A 12,468-nucleotide genomic window follows, 5' to 3' on the forward strand; every position below is an offset into this window, starting at 1 on the left:
ACAATGCTGACCTTAGTCTCCCACATAGTTGAGGTGACAGATGAGCAGCATCATGCCCAGTGACCGCTTGAGATGGGAACCTTACTAACTTTTTGCCCAGGCTGACCTCTAATTGTGATCCTCCTGATTTCAGCCTCCCAAGTAGCTAAGATTACAGGCATGAGGTACCAGTGCTTGGCCACAGTTGTTTTTTTATTTTAATCGCCATGTGTCAGCAATTCTAAACAATGTCAATGATAAAAAAAAAAAAAAACAAGTTCCCCTGAAAAAATATTTTGTTGGTGTAAATTCTATACAGTCATTACAATTTGCTTGAATTCATTAAGTATGGGACTACATATTCTTCTTAAATAGTAAGCTAGACATAAAATCAAAAGCATAGAAATTATGAAGATTAAAACACAGAACTTGAGTTATTTCAATTAATCCACATGACCACTTGGAACTTTTTTACATTTTAAATTTAAAACAGCAAAACTGTAAACAACTAGGTGTAATATTTTTATTATAATCAAATTTTAGTTTATACATGAAACATACCACTGACTTTCAATAATATCTTGAAATATATTATTTTAAACTTGTTATTGTTACTGGTTATTTAATTGCTATAACATTTTAATGCAGTTATTCATCAGTAGAGGGTAGGAATGGTAGGTGGCAGGAGGAATAGATATAGAGGTTAGGTAAAAAATATGGCTAAGCATGAGAAAAAAGCTCTAGTGCTCATAGCACAGTATGGCTATAATTGACAACAATATATTATATACCTCAAAATAACAAGAAGAGAGGACAAAGGATTCCAACACAAAGAAATTCTAATTTGTATTGTTTTGGTCATTCCACATTGTATACTATTGAATTATCAAGCTGTACCCCATAATTTTTATATGTCAATTAAAATTGAAAAATGATTAACAAATATGTTTATAAATCAAAAGATTAGTCAATTTCTTTTGTCCTTTTTTCTTCAGAGCTAAGTAATTATTCATTACATGCATGATTATTTTATGAAATTTAGAAAAAGAAAGTTTTACATTGTCTGAATTTCTTTCTGTCCATTATCAATGTACATTTAATTTTATGATTTTTTTTGTGTGTTTTGTTTTTTGGTGCTGGAGATTGAATCCAGGGCCTCACACACGCTAAGCCCTCACTCTACTACAGAATTATAACCCAACCCCTAATTTTATAATTAATTTTTGAAAATAATAATTTGCTGGTATAGAGGAGAGGTATGTTAAAAAATTACCTGCTCCAAGTATCAGATATTCTAGTGCTAGATATCTATTCCATATATTTAAGTGCTTCGTATTGGGGAAGTTATAAATTAATTCATATCTAATCACATAGTTTTAACTATTTCTCTGGATCTGATTGAAACTATTTCTCTATAACATTCACTTTCCTAAGACTGATTATCTAAACATAAAACACTAAGCATCTTCTCTTTGTGATGTAGTATGAAAATATTTGAGTTGCAAGGATCTTTAACACTACTGGAAACCCTCCAAAGAGTCTACTTTTCCTTTTCTATCATTTAGGTGGTCTAAGATATTGACATGAAGTGATTTTTGGAAAATTCAAGCTGTTTTCTTATTTTTATTTTTACTTAGTAATTAACTGAAATTATCAGAGGCTTAGGAATCATTATTTTGCTAGTGTGAGGCAAAAGTATTTTTCTAAAGTTGGTTAGGATGTTATCATTGAGGAAATGGACTGTGAAAGTATGACAATACAGTGTTCTTTTACATAGCACCCTAAATATCTTATGAGACATACTACATTGTAGTGGAAGGCCTGCCTCCTCAACTAATTTGGAATTTCTCAAGGGCAAAGACCATGTTTTATTCATCTGTTGATCCACAGATCTGGCAGGTAATATGACTTCAATAAAAATATGATGAATTATTGAATGAGTGAATGCACAAGCATTAAGAACAAGTTTATAAGTTTTCAAGTTCAAACTAATGAGGGCAACATGAAATTGTCATGATGGTTCACCACTAAGCTCTGAACAAAAGAGGATTCCAGTGGTCATCCAGGTAACTGGATTAGAATGTTGAGAATTTTCTGAAGAGAAGGCTTTGAAGAACTCTCAAATACAGGAGTAGGTCAATTACTTCCTAGTATGTGTTAATTAGTTCACCTAAAATGGTAGGCAAAGGGAAAATGAAAGTAATATGGTAATTCATGCACTCTTTGAAGTTCTAAATACTGGTCTAGAATAATAAATAAGACTTCTAGGGAATACAGGAAAGAATTTTCTGCAATTTATTTCAGTAAATATTTATTGAACAGCAAATACTGCTAACACATAGCTTCAACCAGACACAGTTTTGCAGAATACACAGCTTTTGTGAGACACATGTGGCTACATAAATAATTTAGATGCCATAGGATTGGTGGTATAATATCAAATTTTGAGGAAGATGAAGATTCATCAAGAGAAATTTACATCAATTCTATTGAGATATGATGATTTCTTTAATAAACAATGAATATATCAACAAAAGGATAAAGCAGAGATCAGAATAAAGATGTAGATAAAATATCCACTGGTTCAAATACATCACAGTAATTAAATATCATGTTTTTGATAACCATCTATAGTCATATATTGATTAACAACAAGGATAAACCTGTGAAATTCATTGTTGGGTGATTTCTTCATTATGTAAACAATATAGAATGTGCCAATACAAGCCGAGATGGTGTCACTTAAGGTATACAGTGTGTGCTTGCATTTGTGTGTGCATGAGTGTGTGTGTGCTTGTGTTTGTGTGTGTGTGTGTGTGTGTGTGTGTGTGTGTGGTATAGTCTGTAACTCTTAGACTACAAGCCTATATACATATGGAAAATTGTAATGCAATGATGTTTTTGAATTTAAACATATCTAAACATAGAAAAGAAAAGGTACAGTAAAAATGCTAGGTAAGAATTTTTTAGCACCATTATAATTTTTTTATTCATTTATTCACATGTGCATACATTGTTTGGGTCATCTCTCCCCCCAACAGGCCCCCTACCCTAACTTCTTCCCACATCCCCCCCTCACTTCCAGGCAGAACCTGTTCTGCCCTTATCTCTAATTTTCTGGAAGAAAAGACATAAGCATAATAAGGAAGACAAAGCATTTTTTCTAGTTGAGTTAAGGGTAGCTATACAGAAAGATTCCTAGCATTGCTTTCATGTACAAATGTGTTACAACCCAAGTTAATTCATCTCTAACTCAATGATCTTTACATTGGTTCCTGATTCCCTTGTCATGTTAACCTCTGTTGCTTTAAGGTTTCTATATTAGTTCCTCTGGAGTGGGGACATCAAACGCTTTCATGTTTTGGGTTTTCTACTTATCCCCATATCTCCCGTATGTGCCCTCCCCTGGTCATGTGATCCAAGTCCAACCACATTGCTGCATATGCCCTAGATCTAAAGTCCGCATATGAGGGAGAACATACAATTTTTGGTCTTCTGAGCCTGGCTAACCTCGCTCAGAATGATGTTCTCCAGTTCCATCCGTTTACCTGTGAATGATAAGATTACATTTTTCTTCATGGCTGAGTAAAATTCCATTGTGTATAAATACCACATTTTCTTGATCCATTCATCAGTAGTGGGGCATCTTGGCTGCTTCCATAACTTGGCTATTGTGAATAGTGCTGCAATATACATGGGTGTGCAGGTGCCTCTGGAGTAACCTGTGTTGCATTCCTTTGGGTATATCCCCAGGAGTGGGATTGCTGGATCATATGGCAGGTCTATGTTTAGATTTTTAAGAAGCCTCCAAATTTTTTTCCAGAGTGGTTACACCAGCTTGCATTCCCACCAGCAGTGCGAGAGGGTTCTTTGTTCCCCGAATCCTCACCAGCACCTGTTGTTATTGGTGTTGCTAATGATGGCTATTCTAACAGGGGTAATAGTGTGGTTTTAATTTGCATTTCCTTTATTGCTAGGGATGGTGAGCATTTTTTCACGTGTTTTTTGGCCATTTGAATTTCTTCTTTTGAGAAAGTTCTGTTTAGTTCAGTTGCCCATTTCTTTATTGGTTCATTGGTTTTAGGAGAGTTTAGTTTCTTATGTTCCCTACATATTCTGGTTATCACTCTTTTGTCTGATGTATACCTGGCAAATATTTTCTCTCCTACTCTGTGAGTGGTCTATTCAGTTTAGAGACCATTTCTTTTGTTGTGCAGAAGCTTTTTAATTTTATGAAGTCTCATTTGTCTATCCTTTCTCTTAGTTGCTGAACTGCTGTGGTTCTATTGAGGAAGTCCTTGCCTGTACCTATTAGTTCCATAGTGTTTCCTGCTCCTTCCTGAACTAACTTCAGAGTTTTGGGTCTGATATTAAGGTCCTTGATCCATTTTGAGTTTATACTAGTACAGGGTGATAGACATGGATCTAGTTTCAGTTTCTTGCAAACAGATAACCACTTTCCCCAGCAACATTTGTTGAAGAGGCTGTCTTTTCTCTATTGTATATTTTTGGCACCTTTGTAAAAAATGAGGTGGGTATAGCTGTATGGATTCACATCTGGGTCCTCTGTTCAACTGGACTTCATGTCTGTTTTTGTGCCAGTACTGTGCTGTTTTTATTGCTATTGCTTTGTAAAATATTTTGAAGTCACGTATTGTGATACCTCCAGCAGTGCTCTTTTTGCTGAGTATTATCTTGGCTATTTGTGGTCTCTTATATTTCCAAATGAACTTTGGGGTAGATTTTTCAATCTCTGTGATGAGTGTCATTGGGATTTTAATGGGGATTGTATTAAACATGTAGATTGCTTTTAGTAGTATAGTCATTTTTACTATGTTGATTCTACCAATCCATGAGCACGGGAGATCAAGAAGAAGAGGTGTAAGCAAAAGGAATGCATAATATATTCAACAAAATAATAACAGAAAATTTCCCAGATATAGATAAAACTATGCCCATTCAGGTATAGGCCTTCAGAACACTGAACAGACTTGACTAAAATAGAACTACCCCACAACATATCATCATTAAAACAACAAGCACAGACACTAGAGAAAGAATATTGAAGACTGTAAGAGAGCAAAAACAAATAACATACAAAGGTAAACCCATCAAATCAGAGCAGATTTCTCAATGGAAACTTTAAAAGCAAGAAGAGCACGGAATGAGATCTTCTGGGCACTGAATGAAAATAACTTCAATCCTAGGATACTCTACCTAGCAAAACTAGGTAAAATAGATGAATCAATAAAATTCTTCCATGATAAGCAGAAACTAAAACAATATACAACCACCAAGCTACCACTACAAAAGATTCTCCAAGGAATTCTGCACCATTATAATCCTATGGGACAACCAATATAATATAGTCTTTCCTTGATCAAAATATTGGTATATGGTGCATGACTGTAAGTATGTATTAAAACACAATACATATAGGGCTGCTTATCAGATGATTTATATTCATACAACCCTAACCATTTGTTAAAATATTAAGCTACTTCTACTGGTTGGTAAGCAACTACTCTGAGCTACCTGGGTGACTTCCACCCTGGCTGCCCTGGGTCTTCCTATCAGTCTCTGTGCCTCCCTCATTATGGAGCTACTAAAGAGTTAGTACTTGGCTTCCCAGGACTTTGCTTCAGTGAGGCCAGTCTTTGCTATATGACTTGTTATTTATCTTGAATATCACTGCATAAGGATACATTATGAAGAAAGGATGGGCTATAAAATGTGATGTGCAATGTGACAGCACTAATTTTTGTAAAAAGTGTGTGTGTGCACATATACATGCAGATATAATTATGTTTAGATGGGAGTCTGAATTTGAAAAGTTAGCAATAGTTATTTCCAAATGATGAAATTGTGATTGTGTTTTTAAATAAATTTTTATATTTTCCAAAGTTTAGAATTATTACATAATTAGAAATATATTTTATACACAAACACACACAATGAAAGCAATAAGATTATTGTGTTTGTGTCAAAATTTTTTCCAAATTCTAAAAAAGTGGGAAAATATCTCACAGCTACTCCTTTGCTAGTTAATTTTATTCTCCAAAGCTTTCCATGCTGGGTTAATATTGTCATCAGGGTCCAGATGGGGAGTCCAAGTGTCAAAATACCCAGCTGCATCATTAAGCAAAGGAAGCATTTGTGTTTCTCAGTTCCATTATTGAGTTCCATTATTGGTCTGGATCAGACACATAAGATCTGAATCTTGGGAAAATAGATACTCAAATACAAAATGAGATCAAGAACACATGGCAGAAAAGAATAACTTGCCCATCAAATCCTGGAACACAGAACAACATTTGAAATGTTAAGTGAAGGTCACCTGAGGTAGCAGGAGCGATATAATACAGATTTGAAACTAATTAATGTACAGGGAGGGGCTTTCTCTGATGCTGGTTAATTCCTGCTTCTGCAAATATTAACATTGTGATAACTCTGTGATGGTGGCTGGAAGGGATAACACTAAGAGGATCGGCCTCATCAGTTTATGACATCACTTGAGTTACTTTGTCTTCTGGTTCAATATGTGAGGATGACTGGATTGAGCAAGAACTTCTATAAGTCACCCAGATGTAGATGAGAAGTAGATCCATCTCATAATGCTGTTTGATGTGTAGAGCTTTGATTCATAATGAGGTCACGTTGCAGATATGATTGTTAACCTGTAGACTAGTGGTTCTCGACCAGGAGTTATTATTCACCCTAAAAGATATTTGGCAAAATTTGGAGACATTTTGTTGTCACAGCTGGGGGAAATACTACTGACAGGTTGTAGATAGAAGCCAAGGATGGTGGTAAATGTCATATAATACACAGTACAGGTGCTGGCAATAGTTATCAAGTATAGAATGTCAATTATGCCCAAACTGACAATATTCTACCTAATACACTTGGGTCGATGTTTCTGTTAATAGCATTGTCATTTCTCTAACCAAATAGTATTGTTTTCAAAAAACCATGCAGTAGAGGGCAACGATAAACAAAGTTTTATGCTATATTATCCCTTATCCTCTTTAGTTTTCTCCCTGTTTCTACTTCTATAATTATTAAAACAAAAATAATAATAGAAGCAAAGCAATTGAATGTAAAGCAACTCCAGATTTTATGCAATGATATGCTAAAGATTTAATAGTTCCACAGATATAGTAACCATACTGTGAGTGAGCACTGACATCTGCAACTTTTTACTCACTTTTTCTTTAAAAAATTTACCAAAAGTTTCTAAATATTGAGAAAATGAAATAAATTAACTAATACTAATCATAATTGATAATACTTTTATTGGTAGCCTCTATTTATCAACCTTTATTTTGGGAACTGATGAACCTCTCTTATTCCTATAAGCATATATTTATTCTCTTGCAGTTGATTTAATGCATTTCAAAAATGTGTATTTTTAAAAATTAGTAGTGTCTATGCTCAACTTCAAAAATATATCCTTTGTCTTCTTTCCAAAGTATATGATCATCAAAAAACCCTCAAAAAGTTAAAGATAGTTATAGATAGACCATTTTAAAATATTCAGTTCTATTACTACTTGCTCTCTTGGTAAAAAATATTCTTATTATATCTGTAGTAACTAAAGTTATCATAAAATAAAATCAGAGTAATCTAAAAGAATTATTTTCTAAATGCTCATTCAATTGTCCCAAAATGTTTTATATATATATATATATATATATATATATATATATATATATATATAATGATAGACACATGATACAGATAGATAGAGAGATAAACAGATAGATAACAGGTTGACTTTTATCAAAGTAATATGTGCATGTGGTAATAATTTATAATATCAAAGAGCTTATAAAAAGTGCAACAGACTTCTTCCTTTTTTATCCATACCTTCCTTCTATTTCTGTTTTTAATTCATTCAGCAGCTGTCTTTAGAATTGAAAGTATAGGCGTATTAATTTCTTAAATTATTAATTTTGGATAAGATACATGTCTTCAATACAAAGATGAGAATATAGATAACTTAAATTTTCTCCTTGTCTTCAGGAATTTACAAATAATTGCTGTATTGATTAAATCCTTATGTTAATTATGTACTTAAGTGTGTAACTGTAGCCCTAACTCTAACAGTAAACATAACTCCATACTGAAATAGCTCCTCTTGAAATCAGTGCCTAAATTTTTTCTTATCAACCTGTTCTTCAGTTTCCCTCTCTGCAATTGTACTTTCACTTTGTCAGATTTGTTAACAGTATATCTTGCATTGTCTATAGGATAATTCCAAAGGTTAAAAATAAGCACCATTTACATCATTGTGACCACACCAAGCATTTTTCAATATTTAGGCAAAATACTCTCTTCTTCTGGGAGTCCAATTTTATAACTACGGGAGCAATCAAAGAAAATGTTTTCAACATCATCTTGTAACACTCCATCAATTGCTCAAAATCATGCCACTTCTTACTTTGTTTTATTATATTAGGATCTCTCTATATAGTTTCTCATTTCTTTTTTTCTATTTTTATCATGCAGTACCCTCAATTATCTCATAATTCTCAATCATGCCATCTACACTATCATCTCTTCTCTTTTTTCACCCATTTCCATAACTCTTTATATTCTTTCTATTTCACTTTAATCAGTACTGGGGTATGGCTTTATCCTGAACCATTCCTTTATACATGCTGGTACATGAGTACATGAAATACAATTACTTATAAAATATTGGCTTTAAAGCTGTTACCTTGCAAAATTCACCTAGTTTTTTTTTTTTGAAGGCACATTTAATTTAATATCAAGAGTGTAATACAAAGGGCTCAAATACAATGAAGGAACACATTCCCCCACTAACACCAACAATGCTGCTTTAACATGTGCCTGTTGGGTGGGATGAGAGTTTCATAAAAGTTCACTACTGAAAAAAATAATGCAGTGAGTCTCATCACAGCCAATATCCTTATACAATCTAGTTGTGAAATGAATGTTTATAACTCTTCCAACAGTTTAAACCTGAAATTTGATACCACACCTTTATGTTTGTACATTCCTCAGTTAAGAATATCTACAGTTTTCAAAACCATTCAAAGAACAAACCATTGATTTAAACCACATTGATTTAAGGCTCCATCCAATAATACAGAGCCCTAAGCTAACTGGTTAAATATATGCACTACTTGTACTGACATCCACTATTTGATTGTCCGATGACTATTAAGTTTGTTCTTATCAAGTAAATTCTTTAAAGGCAAATTCACCTTTTGACCCAGTAGTTCATTAACAATCGTGAAGTCCACAGTCTTTTTGGCAAAACTCATATACAGTGTCTCTAAGTCACTATGCTCAAGGTTAAGAGCGATGCAATTCCATGTTTACATTTTACTGGAATTTTACATGTTCAATTCATGATTTAAAAATCTCTAGATTTTCAATCCTCCAAACTGTCTGAGGACACAATGTGCCACAGACTTAAGACTTCTGTTTCTCCCTCTATTTTCTTCAAACAGAAACATTTCTCAAGTGTCTACATGTTCTAGAAGGGGAATTTTTCGGAGGTGGCCTTTTCGGAGGTGGCCTCTTCGGAATAGTCCGACGGCATCAGGCCTTTGAAGCAAGGGGAAGGGGAAGAGAAAAAAAGCTGAAACACAAGGTTCATCTGGTAAGTTTTACATTAACCATTACAAGCTGGACCGTGTAAGAATGTGGCTTTTTTGGCTCAAAAAGTCTGAGTCTTGGTGTGGAAACGAGTACTTGACTGTCCCACCACAGCTTTCTCGTAGTGGGACTGTCAGGGAGTCCTGACTGGGGAGTATGATTTGTTTACCTACCAGGCGTAAACTTCCAGGCACTCAGTTCATTTGGGGCTTGTTCCAGTTTGTCTTTAGTCTGTTCCAGTTCACCTTTCATTTTTAGGAAAAACAAGTTGATCGCTGGATCTACCATTGTTGATCTCAGTTGGGCAGCGCTCGGCTGCTGGACTTGCTTGAGGTGCTGGATTTGAGTCGTACACTCTGCATCTCTTGTTCTTCGGTTGCTAGTCGCATTACAAGGATGTTCTCCTGCGTGCGGACTCCTGCGGCTGTTGCTTTAGTTTTCTTCAGACTCCCTTAAGCCAGTTACACCATTTGAGTTAAGATCTGCGTACTTTCCCTCCAAAGCCTGGACATATGCTTCATATAGTTTCCATCTTAGAATTAACTCGTCTCGTGCCATCACTTTGAAGTCTGTGTCTCTCAGACGAACCTTTTTGGGAAGAGGCTCTTGGTGGGTCATCTTGAGTCCTCTCCCGACCGAGGCCGCGGGGCCGCCCAGGCCACCGCCGGCCCCGCCACGCTCCCCAAAATTCACCTAGTTTTAAGAGTTCTTTTTGTTTTGTAAACTCCTTAGAATATTCTGTGTATGTGATCATATCATCTGTGAACAAGACAATGAATTGTGTGTCTTCCACAAAATGACATGCTGAAATCCAAATCCACAATATCTCTGAATGTGACTGCTTTTGGAGATAGGATCCCTCTAGAGCTGATCACGTTAAGATGAGGTCATTAGTGTGGGCCCCAATCCAAAATGACATGTCTTTTTAAGAAAAGGAAATTTGGGCACAGACGACGGGGAGAAGATGATGTGAAGACACAGAAAGATGATGGGCTTCAGAAGAAACCAGTCCTGCTTCACATTGAGCTCCAACCTTTAACTTCTAAAGCTATGAGAAAAGAAATTTCTATTGTGCAAGTCACCCAGTCCATAGTGCTTTGTTACAATATCCTTAGCAAACTAATAGAGACTATTTCATTTCTTTGTTTTGTGCCCAGTTACACTGGGTAGACCTTCCCAGAGTTGCAAAGCAGAAGTAAAAAGTTGTTCCTGCTTTATTTCTAGATTTGGGAGAAAATGTCCAGTATTTCATCATTAAATGCACTAGCTGTAAGTTTTCTGAAGCTACCACTTATTCAATTGAGAAATTGTACTCCTATTTTAAGTTTGTTGGAATTTTTAAAAAAAATATTAAGTTGGTGTTGAATTTTGTCAATGCTTTGTCTATCTCTTATGATATTGCATATGATTTTCTTCCTTTATTCTGATTAGTTGGTGAATTTCATTTTGACTTTTGATTTTGACTTTGATTTTTGACGGATAAGCAAACTTTATATTATTGGGATAAACCTCACATGGTTATGCTGTAGTAAACTTTCTCTATACTAAAGAATTTGATTTGGTAATATTTTGAGGACTTGTATGTCTATCTTTATAAAGATTATTAGTCTCTAGCTTTCTTTTCTAGTCCTTTCCAAGTCAGTTTTGGTAACAACATAATGCTAACTTCAAGTTTGAAGGTCTTAAGGAATTTAAGATAGGTATTTTCTTTTAACATTGTTCTGGAGAACTTTTTTTAAAAAGTAAAAATAGAAAACTCCTAATTATTTATTTGGGGCTAATACTATGTATGTATAAACACATATCACATATATGCATCTTCTTTTTTGGATTTTTGTCTTTCTTCAGTAAAATGTAAACTATCTTATTAATTGTTGTATCACTATTACAGAAAAGAATCTGGCACATAGTAATAACACTATTTATTTGTGACAGAAAATGAGAGGCTTAGTGGTGGCAACTGTCATATTGCAAAAAACACAGAAAAATTTGCTTCAAGAATGAAAGCATATTTTTTAGGATTGATATGGCAAGATACATATTTCTCTTGTTTCAGATGAGGTCTATTTATAGGAACATGTCAACACATCCTTGGCAATGCTAGTTTTTATATCTCCCAATAAGTGAGAACTCCAAAGACATATGTTTCCATCTAGACTGGAAAGCAGCACACCTTGACTGTCTTGCTTCAGGAACATGCAGCAGTTCACTGGACAATTGGCAGTATCTACACCTTTTTGCTGGATGTTATCCTGACTCTGTATGTTGGCAGGACTAAATGCCAGGAAGTTACAGATACTTTGATGCTTTGTGTATCAGAAACTTTTGATAAATTACATCAGATCCACTGGCATCACTTGTTTCTTCCTTCAAGCTTCAAGCTACTTGAACTCTTATTGGCTTCACTTAAGCACAACCATACAGATGTTTTACATCCTTATCATAAGTGTGCTTCATTTCTTTGCTTATCCCATATAATTCTTACCTTCATCCTGTGCTGCATACGTCACATCCCTGCTTCTGCTCCATGGTTACACCTATGCATGCATACCCTGGAACTGCTGAGAGGTCAACACACTCTAGGACAAATCTTTAATCACTGGAGGATGGCAACCAATTAATCTCCTACATCCCAACTCACAAAATGATTTCTCAGAAATGCAGCTTGTATACTTCTCAGGAGCAAGCAGTAACACAAAGAAATGACAAACATTCATCTTACTATTTCCTCCCTCTTTCATACCTTTTTTTGCTCTTAATTCTGTGCTCTTGGATTTTATTTCCTAGCAATATAATTCCAGTAACCCATAGGCTATATTTTGTGGGGAACCCAGGCTAAAATAAGGTAGTAACACTAAA

At 34.8% G+C, this 12,468-nt stretch overlaps 1 pseudogene; it reads right to left on the reverse strand.

Annotated features, from left to right (window-relative positions):
• Window positions 1-8,740: 8,740 nt before the first annotated feature.
• LOC109685530 (pre-mRNA-splicing regulator WTAP-like) lies at window positions 8,741-10,249 on the reverse strand (annotated as a pseudogene).
• Between the last annotated feature and the right edge of the window lie 2,219 nt (window positions 10,250-12,468).

This window comes from Castor canadensis, chromosome 2, assembly GCF_047511655.1.
Source record: "Castor canadensis chromosome 2, mCasCan1.hap1v2, whole genome shotgun sequence".
NCBI classification, from domain to species: Eukaryota; Metazoa; Chordata; class Mammalia; order Rodentia; family Castoridae; genus Castor; species Castor canadensis.